The sequence below is a fragment of the Gopherus flavomarginatus genome, chromosome 2 (genome assembly GCF_025201925.1).
Source record: "Gopherus flavomarginatus isolate rGopFla2 chromosome 2, rGopFla2.mat.asm, whole genome shotgun sequence".
Taxonomy (NCBI): domain Eukaryota; kingdom Metazoa; phylum Chordata; order Testudines; family Testudinidae; genus Gopherus; species Gopherus flavomarginatus.
In genome coordinates this window covers 251156640-251177297 of record NC_066618.1, presented here as the reverse complement: position 1 = coordinate 251177297, position 20658 = coordinate 251156640, and the positions used below count along the sequence as shown (strand labels likewise).

At 38.9% G+C, this 20658-nt stretch overlaps 1 protein-coding gene across 3 annotated transcripts in view; it reads left to right on the top strand.

Annotated features, from left to right (window-relative positions):
* RBIS (ribosomal biogenesis factor) overlaps positions 1–20658 on the top strand; it is a 366698-nt gene that overhangs the window by 201195 nt on the left and 144845 nt on the right. Inside the window, exon 2 of one of the 3 annotated variants that reach the window (XR_007772631.1) lies at positions 2861–2994. The exons of the other annotated variants lie outside the window; for them this stretch is intronic. The gene's annotated coding sequence lies outside the window, so the exon portion shown is untranslated. Of the gene's footprint in view, positions 1–2860; positions 2995–20658 lie in introns of those variants that run through there. 3 annotated transcript variants of the gene reach the window in all.

Genomic DNA, 20658 nt, shown 5'->3' with positions numbered 1-20658 from the left:
TTTGCCAGAACTTTGACACACACCACTGTCATAAACAGATAGCTAAGGGTTAATGTTCTTTTACCTGTAAAGGGGTAACACCAGTAACCTGAAACACTTGACCAGAGGACCAATCAGGAAACAAGACTTTTTTAAAATCTGGGTAGAGGGAAGTTTGTGTGTGAGTTCTTTGTTCTTTGTTTTGTGTCTGTGCCCTCTGGGGTATTCGCTCCCCTTGACAGTAGCTTTCTTGCTTTCTGCCACTTCCATCCATCTGGCTCCAATCTCCCCCGCCTCGGTGAGATTTTTGGGTCTTCCATCTTGTATGTACCGTGTTATGTCCTCAGGAACACCATCCAAGAACTGCTCCATTTGTATGAGGAGGTGCAAGTTCGTCTATGGATTTAACATTGTTTCCTGATATCCAGGCCTCATAATTTTTCCCAACGTAGTAGGCGTGTTTGGGAAATGACACATCTGGTTTCCACTTTTGGGTTCTCAAACGCCGACGGGCATGATCCGGGGTTATCCCCATTCTGTATCTGGCCTTGGTTTGAAAAAGTTTATAGTCGTTCATTTTCTTCTTAGGCATTTCAGCTGCCACCTCTGCTAAAGGTCCACTGAGCTGTGGCCTCAATTCTACCATGTACTGGTCTTCAGGGATGCTGTACCCAAGACAGGCTCTTTCAAAATTTTCCAAGAAGGCCTCAGTGTCATCACCTGCCTTGTAGGTGGGAAATTTCTTGGGATGTGGAACCATAATTGGTGAAGGGTTGTTAGGATTGGCTGGAGCCTGTTGCTTAGCCTTTTCTAATTCCAGGGCCTGCCGGTGGGTTTTCCTCTGGAGTTCTATCTGTCTTCTGTAGGCTGCCTCTTCTTCTTCTTGGTTCCTTCTGTGGGCCACCTCTTCTTCTTCTAGTTTCCTTTTGTGGGCTGCCTCTTTGGCTGCTTGTTTTCTTTTGTAGGCTGCCAGTTTGATGTTTTCTTCCTTTTCTTTCAGCTCCACCTCTTTTTGTCTTTTTTCCAGTTGTCGCCTGTGTTCAGCTTCTTTGATTTGTTCTTCTGCCTCCCTTTTTCCCTTGGAAGTCATGGTTCCTGTTTTCTTGTGTTGGGGTGCCCTCCGGTGATTATCTTTTGAACTGCAAGCTCTCTGTTGCCTCCAGGGGTCTGCCTAGCAACAGTGCTTTTTCCCCTTTCTTCCTCTAGCTAATCTTATAAATGTAAAGTAAACCAGAAAAACCACTTTATTTGCATGTGTATTGCTGGTACTTGACTCCTAATGGGAGTGCTATTGTCTGACAAAAGACCCGTTTGTCACAGCTTAATGGTTCCTGGCTTAATATGCAAGCTACTGCCAGGAGAGAACAGAAAAAAAAAATTCTCTCTGGTTCCTTTTAAAACCAAACCCTCTCTGCTTAAAAGCCCCTAGCAGAGAAAAGAAAAATATAATATTCCTACTGGCTTCTGGATTCTATTTATCCCACAACACTGCACACCATGTCAGAACATTTTTCCCAGATTTGGACCTTAGCGTCCAAAATATGGGTGTTAGCATGAAAACCTCCAAGCTTAGTTACCAGCTTGGACCTGGTAAAGCTGCCACCACCCAGAAAAATTAGAGTGTTTTGGGACACTCTGGTCCCCCCAAAAACCTTCCCTGGGGACCCCAAAGACCCAAATTCCTTGAGTCTTACAACAAAGGGAAATAATCCATTTCCCCCCCCCTTCTCCTTTCCAGGTGTTCCGTCCCTGGGTTCCTGGAGAGATACACAGAAGCAAGCTCCATGAATCTAAACGGAGGGACTCCACCCTCCCCGTTTCCAGTCCTGGAAACACAAGTACTTCCCTCTTTACCCAGAGGGTATGCAAAGTCAGGCTTAGTAAATCTAACACAAAGAGATTTTCCCCCTGACTTCTTCCTCCCACCAATTCCCTGGTGAGTTGCAGACTTAATTCCCTGGAATTCCCACTAAAGAAAAAACTCCAACAGGTCTAAAAAAGAAAGCTTTATAAGAAGAAAGAAAAATACATTAAAATGGTCTCTCTGTATTAAGGTGACAAATACAGGGTCATTTGCTTAAAAGAAAAAAATGAATAAAAAGCCTTATCCAAAAAAGAATACAATTTAACACATTCCAGCAACTATACCCATGTAAATACAAAAGAAAACAATATAAACCTATGGTCTTCCTATCTTTGTACTTACAACATGGAAACAGAAAATTAGAAAGCGAGGAGACAGAAAGATCACTCTCATGGCCGAGAGGGCACAGACGCAAGACAAAGAACAAAGAACTCACACACAAACTTCCCTCCACCCAGATTTTAAAAAAGTCTTGTTTCCTGATTGGTCCTCTGGTCAGGTGTTTCAGGTTACTGGTGTTACCCCTTTACAGGTAAAAGAACATTAACCCTTAGCTATGCGGTAACTCGTCCGGACAACTATCCAATGCCACGCACCGATAAGCTATTAGAAAAGTTGGGACGTGCCCAGTTCATCTCTACAATAGACTTAACCAAGAGGTACTGGCAAGTACCGCTAGATGACCCTGCCAAGGAAAGGTCAGCATTCGTCACCCATGTGGGGGTGTATGAATTTAATGTCCTTCCTTTCGGGCTGCGAAATGCACCAGCCACCTTCCAGAGGCTGGTAGATGGTCTACTAGCAGGACTGGGAGAATATGCAGTTGCCTACCTCGATGATGTGGCCATTTTTTCAGACTCCTGGCCCGAACACCCGCTACACCTGGAAAAGGTCTTTGAGCGCATCAGGCAGACCAGACTAACTGTTAAGGCCAAATAGTGTCAAATAGGCCAAAACAGAGTGACTTACCTGGGGCACCAGGTGGGTCGAGGAACCATAAACCCCCTACAGGCCAAGGTGGATGCTATCCAAAAGTGGCCTGTCCCAAGGTCAAAGAAACAGGTCCAATCCTTCTTAGGCTTGGCCAGATACTACAGGCGATTTGTACCACACTACAGCCAAATCGCTGCCCCACTGACCGACCTGACCAAAAAGACCCAGCCAACAACAGTTAAGTGGACTGATGAGTGTCAAAAGGCCTTTACCCAACTTAAGGCAATGCTCATGTCTGACTCTGTGCTCAGGGCCCCGGACTTTGACAAGCCATTCCTAATAACCATGGATGCATCTGAGCATGGTATAGGAGCAGTTCTCATGCAGGAAGCAACGGATCACAACTTCCATCCTGTCGTGTTTCTCAGCAAGAAACTGTCTGAGAGGGAAAGTCACTGGTCAGTCAGTGAAAAGGAATGCTACGCCATTGTGTACGCACTGGAAAAGCTACGCCCATATCTTTGGGGACGGCGGTTCCAGCTACAAACTGACCATGCTGTGCTAAAGTGGCTTCATACTGCCAAGGGGGACAACAAGAAACTTCTTCGTTGGAGTTTAGCTCTCCAAGATTTTGATTTTGAAATTCAGCACATCTCAGGAGCTTCTAACAAAGTAGCTGATGCACTCTCCCGTGAGAGTTTCCCAGAATCCAGTAGTTAAAAAGTGTTCTTAAAATGTAAAAGTCTGTTAGTTATATACTTAGTGGTATATGTAAAGGTGCATGTGTTGTATTAATCTGTTTATTTTAAAGTTCTAGGAGGAAATCGCCGCCAGTGAGGTTCCCCACTGTCTGCAATTTTGGAGGCGTGTATAAACAGATAGCTAAGGGTTAATATTCTTTTACCTGTAAAGGAGTAACACCAGTAACCTGAAACACCTGACCAGAGGACCAATCAGGAAACAAGAGTTTTTTAAAATCTGGGTGGAGGGAAGTTTGTGTGTGAGTTCTTTGTTCTTTGTCTTGCGTCTGTGCCCTCTCGGCCATGAGAATGATCTTTCTGTCTCCTCGCTTTCTAATTTTCTGTTTCCATGTTGTAAGTACAAAGATAGGAAGACCATAGGTTTATATTGTTTTCTTTTGTATTTACATGGGTATAGTTGCTGGAATGTGTTAAATTGTATTCTTTTTTGGATAAGGCTTTTTATTCATTTTTTTCTTTTAAGCAAATGACCCTGTATTTGTCACCTTAATACAGAGAGACCATTTTAATGTATTTTTCTTTCTTCTTATAAAGCTTTCTTTTTTAGACCTGTTGGAGTTTTTTCTTTAGTGGGAATTCCAGGGAATTAAGTCTGCAACTCACCAGGGAATTGGTGGGAGGAAGAAGTCAGGGGGAAAATCTCTTTGTGTTAATTTACTAAGCCTGACTTTGCATACCCTCTGGGTAAAGAGGGAAGTACTTGTGTTTCCAGGACTGGAAACGGGGAGGGTGGAGTCCCTCTGTTTAGATTCACGGAGCTTGCTTCTGTGTATCTCTCCAGGAACCCAGGGAGGGAACACCTGGAAGGGAGAAGTGGGGGGAAATGGATTATTCCCCTTTGTTGTAAGACTCAAGGAATTTGGGTCTTTGGGGTCCCCAGGGAAGGTTTTTGGGGGGACCAGAGTGCCCCAAAACACTCTAATTTTTTGGGTGGTGGCAGCTTTACCAGGTCCAAGCTGGTAACTAAGCTTGGAGGTTTTCATGCTAACACCCATATTTTGGACCCTAAGGTCCAAATCTGGGAAATATGTTATGACAACCACACACTGTGACCATGGGTCCTCCTGAAAATCAGTCCACATAAATCAATATTCCAAATATTTTGGATTGTATTTATAATCTTTTGGTTTTTTACTAAAGGTGTTGATTAATTGCAGTTAACTCATTGGATTAACTCAAAAAAGTTAATTCTGATTAAAAAAATTAATTGTGACTAATCACAGTTTTAATTCCACTGTTAAACAATAGAATACCAATTGAAATTTATTAAATATTTTTGGCTGTGTTTTACATTTTCAAATTAATTGATTCAATTACAACACAGAATACAAAGTGCACAGTGTTCACTTTTTTATTATTTTAATACACATATTTGCACTATAATGATAAAATAGAAATAGTTTTTTTCAATTCACCTCAAACAAGCACTGTAGTGTGATCTCTTTATTGTGAAAATATGACTTACAAATGTAGATATTTTTTGTTCCATAACTGCACTCAAAAACAAAATGATGTAAAGCTTAAAATCTTACAAGTCCACTCAGTCCTACTTCTTGTTCAGCGAATTACTAAAACAAATGATCTTGTTTACATTTATGGGAGCTAATGCTGCCCGCTTCTTATTTACAATGTCATCTGAAAGTCAGAAAAGGTGTTAACATGGCACTTTTGTACTTGGCATTGCAAAATATTAGGTGCCAGATATGCTAAACCTTTGTATGCACCTCCATGCTTTGGATACCATTCCAGAGGACACGCTTCTATGCTGATGATGCTTGTTTAAAAAATAATACATTAATTAAATTTGTGACTGAACTCCTTGGGGGAGAATTGTATGTCTCCTGCTTTATTTTACCCACATTCTGCCATATATTTCATGTTATAGCAGTCTCAGATGATGACCCAGCACATGTTGTTCATTTTAAGAACACTTTCACTGCAGATTTGACAAAAACACAACAAAGATACTGATGTGAGATTTCTAAAGATCGCTACAGCCTTTGACCCAAGGATTAAGAACCTGAAGTGCCTTCCAAAATCTGAGACGGATGAGGTGTGGAGCATGCTTTCTGAAATCTTAAAAGAGCAACACTCTGATGTGGAAACTACAGAACCCGAACCACCAAAAAAGAAAATCAACCTTCTGCTGGTGGCATCTGACTCAGATGGTGAAAATGAACATGTGTTGGTCCACACTGCTTTAGATCATTATCAAGCGGAACCCGTCATCAGCATGGCCGCATGTCCTCTGGAATGATGGTTGAAGCATGAAGAGACATATGAATCTTTAGCGCATCTGGCATATAGATATATTGCAACACCAGCTACAACAGTGCCATGCAAATACCTGTTTTCACTTTCAGGTGACATTGTAAACAAGAAGGAGGCAGCATTATCTTCTGCAAATGTAAAGAAACTTGTTTGTCTGAGTGATTGGCTGAACAAGAAGTAGGAATGATTGGACTTGTAGGCTCTAAAGTTTTACATTGTTTTATTTTTGAATGCAGGTTTTTTTGTGCATATTTCTACATTTGTAAGTTCAACTTTCAGGATAAAGAGATTGCACTACAGTACTTGTATGAGGTGAACTGAAAAATACTATTTCTTTTGTTTTTTACAGTGCATCTATTTGTAATAAAAAAAATATAAACTGAGCACTGTACACTTTGTATTCTGTGTTGTAACTGAAATGAATATATTTGAAAATGTAGAAAACATTCAAAAATATTTAAATAAATGGTGTTCCGTTATTGTTTAACAGCATGATTAATCATGCAATTAATCACGATTAAAAAAATTAATCGCGATTAATTTTTTTTGATCACTTGACAGCCCTAAAATATTGGAATAAATGGTATTCTATCATTTTTGAACAGCACGATTAATCATGTGATTAGTTGCAATTAGTTTTTTAAATTGTTTGACTGCTTTATTTTTACTGCTATTTGAATCCTGGTTGTCAGCCCTTCTTTTGCTGCAAGTTCCTATTGACTCCCCTTTATTACCTCTCTTTCTTCCACTTTTCTTCAGAAAATGGTCCATTGCTAAAATTATTTCTACAACAACTTTTCAAATTGATTTCAACATAGCATGTGCTGAGTGGGCTGGTAGGACAACATGAGTGAGCGCATGAATTGTTCAGGAAGTGCATGAGTACAAGAAGTGCCTCAGTACACAAAGTGAAACACAGGGCCTGCAGGGGTGGGAAGTAGGGTTAGTTTCCGGGGCCTTATGCCAGAGGGGGCGCCACCAAGCTAAATTGCCCAGGTGGGTTTGGTCATCAGCCCCCTGCCACTGCCAGAGCTTCAGCCTGTGGGTTTCTGCCCTTGTGACCTCATCAAAATGGAGTTGTGATGCACTTTGGAGTTGCAACCCACAGTTTGAGAACCACTGACCTATATGTATTTAATAGAGAGGGATTCAGCTTGCTGTCCCTTAAGTTCTCTACTATGTCTGAATTTCTGCTAAAGGCACTGATATTGGATGACCTCAAAATTTCACTCAGACACATTGATAGGTCATATGATAATGACTAGTTGACTTTGTTGTAATAATGTAGGATATAAATCATTTGCCCTTTAATAAAGTTGCTGCCTCTTGCCAAAAACAGTAAGTGCTTCTTCAGTAAGTAGTGTGTCTTGCGACAGAGTTGCCAATACTATAGTGAGCAATTAATGGCAAGTTTACTCTCGTCTCTCTATATGCTATTAAGAATCATTTTATAAAAGAGCAAATTTTGTTTATGGAGATCCTTGATCTTTTGAAGAGAAAGCACTCCAGTGGGAACCAGAAATGTGTAAGAAATCATTGTTACAAACTACCATATACAGCTTACCGGAGATAGTACATGAAAGCCATTATTAAATAATGAAGCATGGTTTAAAAGCTGTTATGAACTAGTAATATATTGTGCTATTTCCCAATACATTTACCTTAAAATCAGATAACAGCTAACTTCATAACCCATCTTCAGATGGTCTTGGTGTCACTGTAGTGGAGCTAAGCATTTATTCCAGTCTCCAGCACTTCGGTTTTGACAGCTTTCATAACCTTATTTTTAAAAAATGATACTTTTTGAATTAAAAGCATTTTTATTTATTTTTATGTTTTTCTGAATTTTGGGAAGGGGACTTTTCCCTTTAAAAATCTGAAAGCATCATCAGGCAAAGCATAGTATGTGCAGTAAAACAAGAAGCAGAACTTTTATTAAGATGACAGGGTGCATCTTGTATTGGATATAGGTGCTATATATTTTAGAAACTTGGCTTTCACTGCCAGCATCTTATATTTACTGTGTATAGCACCTTTCCTGGGTGAAAATGCTTCTGTAAGGGGAGCGGCTAGATTGCTGTCTGTCCCACAGCATGTTGCATTGCAGTAAGGGGAACAAGACAATTGGTTAAGAGCACAAATCCCGACTCTTTTGAACAGTGATGGCTACACAGAGCAAACTTGACAATGGCTTTTAAGATCTCATCCAAAGGATCTATATAGAGACCTTCATGGAACTCATTTGATCTGCCTCAGAACTAGTATTTAGGGGCAGTTTTAGAGCCATAGTGGACAGAGGATACCACATTTAGGGGCTGCCATGTCTCTCTGAGAAATCCCAAAATATGAAGGCCACCTCCCATTCACCCAACTGTTCTAAGATCTGGAGCTGTAGGTCTTATCACACAGATTATAAGCGCTGCCCAGACATCTCGCTTTCTCAACCATGTCAATGCAAACATGAAGATCCCTTTGCACGATGACCTGCAGAACTCGCAAAAGACAAGATTAAAATCCTTCAATCCTCTGTGAAACTGCATCAAGACCCTTACATTCATCTTTGAGTCTGAGGCTCAGTGGAGAGCCACATGCAGCATTTTGATTGCTCAGAACAAACAGTTCATCATTGACCCAGCTGAGGAACCGCTGAGTTTTGATTTATGTCGGAAAGACTGGTGCAGATTGAATCTCATCAGGACATCTCATGGGAGAGGTGGACAAACCCTCTTTAAATGGAGACTGAGGCAAACACCTGTATGTGACTGTGATCACCAGGCACAAATGATGGAGCACATCATATCTGAGTTTCCTCTTCATTCTTTCGCTGGGGGCCTGAAGGACATTCACCAGCTCACTGCTGAAACAATGTGCTGGCTATCAAATATAGATACAAATATGTAGTCATTGCTACCTACTCGAGCCATACAAAAGAAGAAGAAGTAGGCAGAATTTATAGGAGTAGGGACAAGATATAGAAGTAGGGTTGCCACTTCGATATACAAAAAAACAGGGCATCCATGATGACCCTTAGCCCATAAAACTGGACAGCTGGCAGTGTGTACTAAGCACCCTTACAGATTTTCTGGGGCAGGCACCTCAAAAAGGGGATGATCCTGGGAAAACCTGAATAGATGACACCCTTACATGGAAGTGCCATTTCATTCCCAGAAGAGCTATCTTGCGTGCAGCCTTCTCTTGTCACACATTTTACCTTCCTCTGTCCTTTACTGACTTGTGTTTCCTCTTCCCTCCTTTAAGTGGTACTCTCAGGATCTCCAGCCCTCACTGTTTTACCAAGATTTGTGTTTCCCCTCTACCCTTACAAGAATTTTTAGTTTTCCATCTGTTGTCAATAGAATCACAGAAGATTAGGGTTGGAAAAGACCTCAGAAGGTCATCTGGTCCAACCCCTGCTCAACTAAACCAACACCAACTAAATCATCCCAGCCAGGGCTTTGTCTGTTTTTTAGTTTGTTTTTAAACCCATGTGCTTCATTTTCCATTGTCAAATATTTTATCTTATGCCCCTGAGGTGGCGTGAGTGAGGCAGAGGGTGTCAGAAGGATAGGCTCAGGTACTTCATGGGTGTGCCTCCCTGTTGCCAGGAAAGAGAGACAGCAGCATCAAGCCCATGGGGGGAGATGAGTTCTCAATACAGACACAATGATGTATTCACAGGGGTTTCCATAAATGGCGGCTACCTTGGGTGAAATCCTAGACACACAGAAGTCAGTGGAACTTGTTGCCATTGAAATCATTGCCAGAACTCTCATTGACATGAGTGGGTCCAAGATGTAATCCCTTGCATGTAAACTTCTTGTTTTTGCCATCACAGCTCCAGGCAAACAAAGCGTGTTTACATGTGAATAAAGCAGACTAGAAATATCCCGAATCTTTGTTTCACAAACGTCTCTTCCAGAAAGAAACTGGCCCACTCCAAACTGCCATAACTCTACTGCTCAGCAAACAGGCAACGGAGGCAATGTAGTGATACAGGCCTTTGTTATTATTCATAACTGTTTTCTTTTTATTTTTAAGAGGCCATTTTAACATAAATTATTTGTTTGCTGTTGCTAGCTATTTTATAGATTGGTTCATTATATTCCAGTTTTAATAGAGTTCATGTTTGTTTGACCAACACTTTCAAAAGTCCTCATTAAAATATGTGAATGATGCTCTATCCTGAGCTACCTTATGGAGTAGAGAATGTCAATTAAACAGAATCACTTGACAGCTGACGGGCACTTTTGAAACAAATTGCTGAAACATAAACTATTCAAACCATGTTTCTAAGCCCTAAGAAGCAAACTTCACCATAGTTTTATATGAGAAATCAGTCAATCAAACAGAGATCATTCTTTCAGGGTCTTAATCTACCAGCTACATTATGCACTATAATTACGAATGAATATTGAAGTACTTGAGTCAGGAATACTGAAACAAATCTTTTGTCATGTGTCATATGTTATTATTCTATTAGCTCTCTCATGCATTAAGTGTTGACAACAATTGTGATTTTGTTGAGAGTCTATTGTTCAATGTTTTACTTAAAGATCCAAGTCCTGGGGATGGGTGGGAAGAGAGATTATGTAATCATCTCAGTTTGCTTTTTTTAAGTTTCTAGCCCACAGAGCTGCAGAGGAAAGCATAAAAATGGGCCTGAGTGCACTCTGAAGGCTCAGGAAAAAAGAAAACAAATACCCCTCCCCCTCAATTATTATTTTAATTTTCAAGCCAAACGTATGATTTTTGGGGACCTGACTCATGGTTTCTGAACATTTGGGGCAGGCAATACTGTGCAGAGCTTGAATCACATCACTCCTCTTTGACTCCATACATTGGGTCACCCTCACCTACCAGTGGTCCCTCTCTGGACACAATTCTCCACAAGTCAATGAAATCAGAGTAAAAGATTAGAACCAGTTCATTATGGATTACACACAATTCTTCATTTGGTCGCTGTCAACCTAAGTACAAAGAATTTTTCAGTTTGATAGGTATAGAGCATTTGATTTGTAAATACAAAACACTTAGGTTTACACCCATTAAGTATATTTGCATATACATTTCTGTGGCAGGCCACCAAGTGAGCTACTCAGGCACTGGGTTTTGCTCCATGGGCTGCCCCAAAGCCAGGGACCCTGTTAACCCTGGGATCTGAAGTTTTTTTAAAAAAGCAGAGTTACCAGTGTGTACTGTTGAATCCGGCTCCATGTTTTTCTCTTGTCTTGAAAAGCCCTGTTCTATGAGCTTAATAGAAACCTTTCTATTGACTTCAGCTGGCTTTGGATGAGGCCACTCTGTCATTTCTCATTTAAGCCATCAGTTTGCTCCTGTTTTGGGAGAACAAAAGAGTCACTAAGAATGTTATATAAACTCAGGCATAAATGCCATCTCATGATTAAACAGCCAATCCAGTGTAATAGCCTCAAAGATAAAACAATGAGGTAAATCATTTCAGTTGTAATAATGAAATAATGTCTTGGTTTTCAAAGGTAGAAAATAATCTCTCTCCTGAGTGCCACTCAACCATAAATAAATACTTCTATAGTGTGTAGGAATTGTATCTAGAGCTTAATTATGTTTGACCTGCCTTAGCATTAAAATGACTAGAAGAATTTTGCTAGGTGGAGAATTTTACATACCCCTGTGTGTTATGAGCTAAAGTTGCCAAAATCAGCTGATTCCACTTTGCTCAAATTTCCTATTGACCATAATCAATTAATCCTTAATCATTTTTAAAGATTTAGAAACCAGTACTTTCAGAAACAGAAGTCCAGTGTGTGGAGGTCCATGACAATTTAAAAAGATATCTTCTTGATGAGTCAGGACATCCATCTTGGAGAAAAAGCAATCTGCCAAACTGCAAGTGCTTCATCCATATTTACAACTGGCAAACATTTTGCAGCCTCTTTTCATATTGTATTTCAATATAGTACTTCTACTAACAAGCAGAAGCAGCCTTGTTATAAAATAGAAGGCAAGTTGTGACACAGACGTCATGAATAATGATTGACTCAGGCATTGCAAAGAACTTTGGACACATTAGAACCTGAGGGCATATACAGGGTCCTGGGTAAGACTACTTTATATCATTTTGCCATCCACTTAGGTTAGCTAGTTTGGACTAGTAGTATAATTTCTCTGAATTGGACATGGATGAATTATCACATGTGGAATTAATGCTCAAATAAATGCTTTCTTAAATGCCATCTTTTAGTTTTTACTTTGAGCAAACCACTTCCTGTCAAATGCAGTGTTTTGAAATACTAAAAACAAATAATTATCAAGCATACTGACGAAGATTTGAAGGTGGCCAATTGTATTAGGAAACAGAGGGTTCTATAGACGACTGGGAGTCAGGATGCTGGGGCTCTATTCCCAGCTCTTTGACTGACCCGTGGTACCATAAAATGAAATCATTTAAATTCTGCCTCCATTTACCCATCTTTAGAATAGGAATAATTTTTAACATCTGTGCCTCCCATGGTTGTTGATGCTTAATGTTTATAAAGTGCTTTCATGAAAGGTACAAAGAATTCCAGCATGATTTCTGGATTATGTTATTTTTAATTTACAGCAGAGCTGTCGATTAATCACACTATTAACTCAAAAAATTAAACATGTTTAAAAAATTAATTGTGATTAATTGCATTTTTAATTCCACTGTTAAACAATAGAATATCAATTGAAATTTATTAAATATTTTTGGCTATGTTTTACATTTTAAAATATATTAATTTCAATTACAACACAGAATACAAAGTGTACAGTGCTCACTTTATATTATTTTTATTACAAATATTTACACTGTAAAAATGATAAAGAAAAGAAATAGGATATTTCAATTCACCTCATAGAAGGACTGTAGTGCAATCTCTTTATCATGAAAGTGCAACTTACAAATGTAGATTTTTTTTTTACGTAACTTCACTCAAAAACAAAACAATGCAAAACTTTAGAACCCTAGAAGTCCACTAAGTCCTACTTCTCGTTCAGCCAGTTGCTAAGATGAACACGTTTGTTTACATTTATGAGAGCTAATGCTGCCCATTTCTTATTTACAATGTCAATAGAGAGTGAGAATAGATGTTCGCATGGGACATTTGTAGCCGGCATTGCAAGATATTTACATTCCAGATATGCTAAACATTTGTAGCCTCTTCATGCTGTGGCCACCATTCCAGAGGACATGCTTCCATGCTGATGACGCTCATTAAAAAAATGCATTAATTAAATTTGTGACTGAACTCCTTGGGGGAGAATTGTATGTCTCTGGCTCTATTTTACCGCCATATATTTCATGTTATAGCAGTCTCGGATGATAACCCAGCACATGTTATTCATTTTAAGAACACTTTCACTGCAGATTTGACAAAACACAAAGAAGGTATCAATGTGAGATTTCTAAAGATAGCTACAGCACTCAACCCAAGGTTTAAGAATCTGAAGTGTCTTCCAAAATCTGAGAGGGATGAGGTGTGGAGCATGCTTATAGAAGTCTTAAAAGAGCAACACTCTGATGTGGAAACTACAGAACTCGAACCACCAAAAGAGAAAATCAATCTTCTGCTGGTGGCATCTGACTCAGATGATGAAAAAAACATGCATTGGCTTGCACTGCTTTGGATTGTTATCGAGCAGAACATGTCATCAGCATGGACGCATGTCCTCTGGAATGGTGGTTGAAGCATGAAGGGACTTAAGAATCTTTAGTGCATCTGGCATGTAAATATCACTTTCAGGTGACATTGTGAACAAGAAGCAGGCAGCATTATCTTCTGCAAATGTTTGTACAAACATTTCCCTACAAACGTGTTTGTCTGAGTGATCGGCTGAACAAGAAATAAGAGTGGACTTGTAGTCTCTAAAGATTTACATTGTTTTATTTTTGAATGCAGGTTTTTTTGTATATAATTCTACATTTGTAAGTTCAACTTTCATGATAAAGAGATTGCACTACAGTACTTGTATTAGATGAATTGAAAAATGCTATTTCTTTTGGTTTTTTTTACAGTGCATTTATTTGTAATAAAAAATAAATATAAAGTGAGCACTGTACACTTTGTATTCTGTTTATAATTGAAATAAATATATTTGAAAATGCAAAAAAAATGCAAAAAATTTTAAATAAATGGTATTCTATTATTGTTCAACAGTGTGATTAAATTAAGTGTGCTTAAATTTTTTATCATATGATTAATGACAATTAATTTTCTTAATTGCTTGACAGCCCTAATTTATAGTTATTTTATGATTTAAAGACAACATACTGTATCAAGTAATATGGGAAGTACTAAAAGAAATAATAGATAAAATGATAGGTATGTCTGAATGAGGAAATATATTTTTTTAAACTAAAATATATTTTAAAATCATATTTTTATGAGTAACAGTTGTCAAAACTCCTCATTCATCTGTTTTAAAAGTTTGTCTTCCAATCAGGAAGTTAGAAATAGTATCAGGTGATTTTAGTGATTCATTACACACCATAAATAGCCAGTTTAGATAGAGCACTAGCTTGCCATAACATTGTTAGTCCAAACTATTTGGCAAATACAAATAATTAATACTTTCACTAAGATCAACGTCTATTTATGTATAATACCTGAATAGACAAAGGGTTACATTTGTCAGTTTACTCACAATTAATATTTAATTAATATTTAAACCAGCGCAATTGTATATTTCTTTATTTTATAACCTCCTTTACAACCAAGTGCAACACTCCACTGGCTAAATATAATGTTGGATACTGCATGTTGGAAAAGGAAGCTGTCATCCACTATAATGGAAAATCAAGTGATCTGTTCCTTTGTCACTGTTTGGGAGAAGGCTTCAGATAAAGAGAGCTTTTAAAAACTTTAATGGAGCAATTGAGAAATATGACTGAATATCAGTTTTGGAGACAAATATTCGCTTGAGAAAAGAGCAAATAGAATTGCATGATGCTATATGAGTGTGTCCTCCTGGTATATGACACTATTTATATATGTTTGGAAGGAATCACTTCTGTGGTTGAGAGGTTAATTCATTCTGTGTCCAGTCCTGGAAGGTCACAAGTCCCTTCAACTTCCTCTAATGGGAGGTGAGAATGCTCACCACAGAATCAGGCCCTGTGAAAATACTTCAGGATTGGATCCAAATTATTGTGTATATTGAAATATATTGAGGCTTCAGAGAGTTGAAACAATTGCTAGATTAGCAAACAAATTCCTTGACTCAAAATTCCTTAATACATGAATGATTTTCCTTTTCCCCACATGTCTTCAGTGCTTTATAATTGAATACTTGATTTTAGAAAAAAAGAATTACAAATTTATTATTAATTGTACAGCTCCAGTATTTTTAAAGCAGTGAACAATGGATCTTTTTCAGTGTCCAAAAAGCAATATGGTCTCATAGAAAACAATGGATAATCTGACAGCGGATAATCTGACAGCATCAGTAAGTTTTGCAGATTGTTTTAGGCAGCATTCAAGAAAAAGTACAGCTAATTTACCATCATTTGTCAGTTCATCTCATATTTCTTGTTCAAATGATCTCTTGTTTCACTGTGCTATTCTACAGCATTATACAGCAAATAAATTGTCAACAAGGAGTCCATAACGCAGGAGGAAATCATTGTTCTCCAATTCATTTTTCTCCCCTGTGCTTCATAGATGTATTCCATTATTTGTGGATTAGAAAACATGCCTTACAGAAGAAAATTCTGTAGCATTGCTAACCACTTTGAGCAAAATACAATGGTCATCAAAAGGCGAAAACTGACTTTTTTCACCACTCAGAAGCAAAAATATCATCCATTTCTAAATTTATTGTCTTGTTCCTTGTTATATTGAAAACATTCAATGTAAAAGATTTGAATTCCCAACTTTCCTGATTTTATATGAAACTCATCCAAGGGAGAAGCTAGTCTAATATAATGTGAAATTCATTTGAATTTTTCTTATGTATCAAATGATGTAATTTATCTTAAGGCTTTATGATACTGAAGCTTGACTGAGATTCAGTAAGGATCTCACTAAATGTGCTTTTTTATGTCAATGTTTCTTTCCAGCCATTGACACGCCTGGCAGAGCTAAAGTAGACTAGACGATGAGACATGGATTTAGTAGGGAAAAAAAATCCAGCCTTTTGTCTTTGATTTGCTTTGAAAGGAAGCTATAAGCAACAAAACGTATTTGCTTTATTTTTCAGCATCATTTTTATGAAGCTACATACATTTTGAAGACTGCTTCCAAGGGGTAAGACAGGTGTGCAGGAAAGTGGTTAAAAGAGAAATATGAAATACCATGCATAACAGAGAGCAGTGCACAATTCATACAACTCCACAACAGTTGCCTGAAAGTCCCTGTCCATGTGCTATTTTTAATCATATTATAGTTCCTGACCTAAGCAGGGATAGCGAAACATGAAGATTTAAAACTTATCTCTCTACTGATGCTACTGTATTGCTCAGTGATGGACATTCTATGTGCCTCTTCTGCCTTTGCAATGGACATATTCCTGATAAATGGTTAATCTGCTGCTTCTTTTCCGAAAGGATACATAAAGGCAGGGAAGCCCAGATGAAACTCTTCCTTCTGTATTGCTCAGTGAGAGCTTCAGAGCCTGAGGTTCAAAATCCTGCCAAGATGGCTCAATTATGTTCCACTAGCGCTCCAGTGAACCATGGCTCTATGTTGGGCTCTTGAGCTTGTTCTTCACCAGAGACCAAAGTCCTCGACCAGTGAATCAGGTACAGCAGCCATCATTGGAAAGAGTTAGAAAGAAGTATTGTTCCTCGGGCGAGCTGTTCAAAGGTCCCCCTCTTCAGTGCCTAGTAAGATGAAACAGAAGACCTATTGTATCTCAGTACAGTACCAGCTCATGCCTCTCAGACAAAAGACAGTTCATGGCCCAGAGTGGGTCCCTCTGACACTTTGACACGGGCTGGGCACCAAGTAGTCACGTTACCACCTGAAGCTGGTTTGAGCTTCTCTTAGTACTGACTCCTCAGTACTGATGTCAGCACCAGCCCACTTTGTACTGATAATGTGGTGGCCAAGATTAGTGTCCATGGTGCAGATGTTTCGAGCACCAACTTTCTCAGTGCCCAAGACATTCTTGATACCAAATGATCTCTATGACTGCACAGTAACAGTCAACCTTGCTGTCTTCATCTGCTTTCTAGGTGCTGCTGCCTTGGGACCAATGATTAATACTATCACGTACCTATAGTCCCGCCCGTTAAGATTGTGACAGGATTTTGAAAGTTCCCTAGGACACCTGACAGGGTACACCTTGCTTACGCCTTTTTAATACTTATGCAACTTGAAAAATGGCAGCACTAACCAGAGAGAGAGCCTGGTAGTACAGGTAATGGCTGTCTTGCCATTTGTTTGCCATATTAGAATAGACATTATTGTAGCTGGAGACCTATCACCAGTTATTGCTAAGGCTGCCTATGGGTTTCCATTCTCTCATAGCTTCCTGAAATTTTCATCTTTCAGGCTGAAATTTTCCCAGATTGGTCTTTGCCTGAATACATTTTGTTTTGAAAGTTTGAGCAAAGATGTAGAATTATTCATCTTATATTTATGTAGTATACATGATACAATTCAATAGGTAGGCATGTGGACATACTTCAGTGAATGTAATGAAGTCCAAGTAAAGCAGCTTACCTCTCAATACAAAAAATGCTGAGTCATCTAGTTCTTCCCTCAGAAATAGATATACTTTGGCCTGGAGCTAATTGAATAATGAAAGTTATTCACAGATAATTATTGTATGAGAAATTGCCAAAGTTTGCAATAAATTTTATTCATGATGGATTATTTGACCAGTTCTGCTGTCTACTGCTGTGATAAATTTTTCCAAGCAGTCAGATCACCTCATATGTGAAATACACATCTCAATGCTATTAAATTAAATTAAGCATTTCTGCAATATTATTCATGATTCACTGTAGCGAAAGAAATACTTTATTCTCTGAAGCAGCTTTTTATGGCGGTATAAAATATTTTGAACACCTTTAAAACTATCAAAGGGTTGCCTTGGGATTTGCCTGCCATTAAATCCTCTCTTTGTGCATCTCCATTTTCAGTACTTGTGTTTTACGTCATCCAAGTGACAGTAGTTAATATCTTGCTTTATCTATAAGTAATTTAGCTTGTATATTATTCCCTGATTGAATATCTTTTGGAATCAGGGTTTTTGTTTTATCTTAGACATATATGTAGTACATCTTTATTATTTACTAATATGTTCTATTTATTTAATAATATGTCATTTCAGTCTGGAGGATCCAAAAGTACTCTAGAAACTGGGGAAGACATTTCAGTCTGTATAATATTGTGTGGGCTTTTCAAAAGCACCTAAGTGACTTAAGAGTGTAAGTCCCATTGAAAGTCAATGAAACTGAATCTGATGTAGATATTGGGTACTTTTAAGGACTAGATTAAGATAAACGTGCTGATACCAAGTAGCTCCTTGCTCTGCAAAAGACCTTGTTAAATCAATGGTACTACTCATGGAGTAAGGTGCTCTAAAACCTGCGTAAAGGGTATTAGAATCTTACCCTCAATTGGAAGTTTCCCAGGACAGTGGGACTAAAATACATACTCTTGTGAAAAGTGCCTTCAGCTCTTCAATAACACATAGAATCAGAATCTTGGTTTTAATGAAACCTGAAAGAAGGCATGACCACTCTTCAGGGCAGCCTAGAACTGTAAGCCACTGTGTTTCCCTTCTGCCTTCGCAAGACTGAGCTTTTCTGGAGATTAGACTATGTGTCAGCTCCCTGCCACACCAGTCTGTCTGCTTCCCCAGCAAACTTCTCAAGACTCTGTCAGCCTTTACTTTGCTTTGCAGTTACCAGTCAGTTCCCCAGAGACGTCCCTCTGTAGTGTCCAGCTCCTCTTACTGGGCATTCATGGAATTTATTACGTTTTCTGCCTCTAATGCGACAGTCCATTGGTTTAACTGAAGAATCACACTTATTTCAATATAACAGCACTCAGATTCATAGATTCATAGACTCTAGGACTGGAAGGGACCTCGAGAGGTCATCGAGTCCAGTCCTCTGCCCTCATGGCAGGTCCAAATACTGTCTAGACCATCCCTGATAGACATTTATCTAACCTACTCTTAAATATCTCCAGAGATGGAGATTCCACAACCTCCCTAGGCAATTTATTCCAGTGTTTAACTACCCTGACAGTTAGGAACTTTTTCCTAATGTCCAACCTAAATCTCCCTGGCTGCAGTTTAAGCCCATTGTTTCTTGTTCTATCATTAGAGGCTAAGGTGAACAAGTTTTCTCCCTCCTCCTGATGACACCCTTTTAGATACCCGAAAACTGCTATCATTTCCCCTCTCAGTCTTCTCTTTTCCAAACTAAATAAACCCAATTCTTTCAGCCTTCCTTCATAGGTCATGTTCTCAAGACCTTTAATCATTCTTGTTGCTCTTTTCTGGACCCTCTCCAATGTCTCCACATCTTTCTTGAAATGCGGTGCCCAGAACTGAACACAATACTCCAGTTGAGGCCTAACCAGCGCAGACCCATTCTGTATCTGTGAAACTGATTGTTCCTTCCTAAGTGGAGCACTTTGCATTTGTCTTTATTGAACTTCATCCAGTTTACCTCAGACCATTTCTCCAATTTGTCCAGATCATTTTGAACTTTGACCCTGTCCTCCAAAGCAGTTGCAATCCCTCCCAGTTTGGTATCGTCCGCAAACGGACTTTCTATGCCAACATCTACGTCGTTGATGAAGATATTGAACAGAGCCGGTTCCAAAACAGACCCCTGCGGAACCCCACTTGTTATACCTTTCCAGGCAGGATTGGGAGCCATTAATAACTACTCTCTCAGTATGGTTATCCAGCCAGTTATGCATCCACCTTATAGTAGCCTCATCTAAATTGTATTTGCCTAGTTTATCGATAAGGATATCATGCGAGACCGTATCCAATGCCTCACTAAAGTCTAGGTATACCACATCCATCGCTTCTCCCTTATCCACAAGGCTCGTTATCCTATCAAAGAAAGCTATCAGATTGGTTTGACATGATTTGTTCTTTACAAATCCATGCTGGCTATTCCCTATCACCTTACCACCTTCCAAGTGTATGCAGATGATTTCTTTAATTACTTGCTCCATTATCTTCCCTGGCACAGAAGTTAAACTAACTGGTCTGTAGTTTCCTGGGTTGTTTTTATTTCCCTTTTTATACATGGGAACTATATTTGCCCTTTTCTAGTCTTCTAGAATCTCTCCCGTCTCCCGTGACTTTCCAAAGATAATAGCTAGAGGCTCAGATACCTCCTCTATTAACTCCTTGAGTATTCTAGGATGCATTTCATCAGGTCCTGGTGACTTGCAGGCATCTAACTTTTCTAAGTGATTTGTAACTTGCTCTTTTTTTATTTAATCTTCTAAACCTACCCCCTTCCCATAAGCATTCACTATGTTAGACATTCCTTCAGACTTCTCAGTGAAGACCGAAACAAAGAAGTCATTAAGCATGTCTGCCATTTCCAAGTTCCCTGTTACTGTTTCTCCCTCCTCACTGAGCAGTGGGCCTACCCTGTCCTTGGTCTTCCTCTTGCTTCTAATGTATTGATAAAAAGTCTTCTTGTTTCCCTTTATTCTCATAGCTAGTTTGAGCTCATTTTGTGCCTTTGCCTTTCTAATCTTGCCCCTGCATTCCTGTGTTGTTTGCCTATATTCATCCTTTGTAATCTGACCTAGTTTCCGTTTTTTATATGACTCCTTTTTATTTTGTAGGTCTTGCAAGATCTCGTGGTTAAGCCAAGGTGGTCTTTTGCCACATTTTCTATCTTTCCTACCCATCGGAATA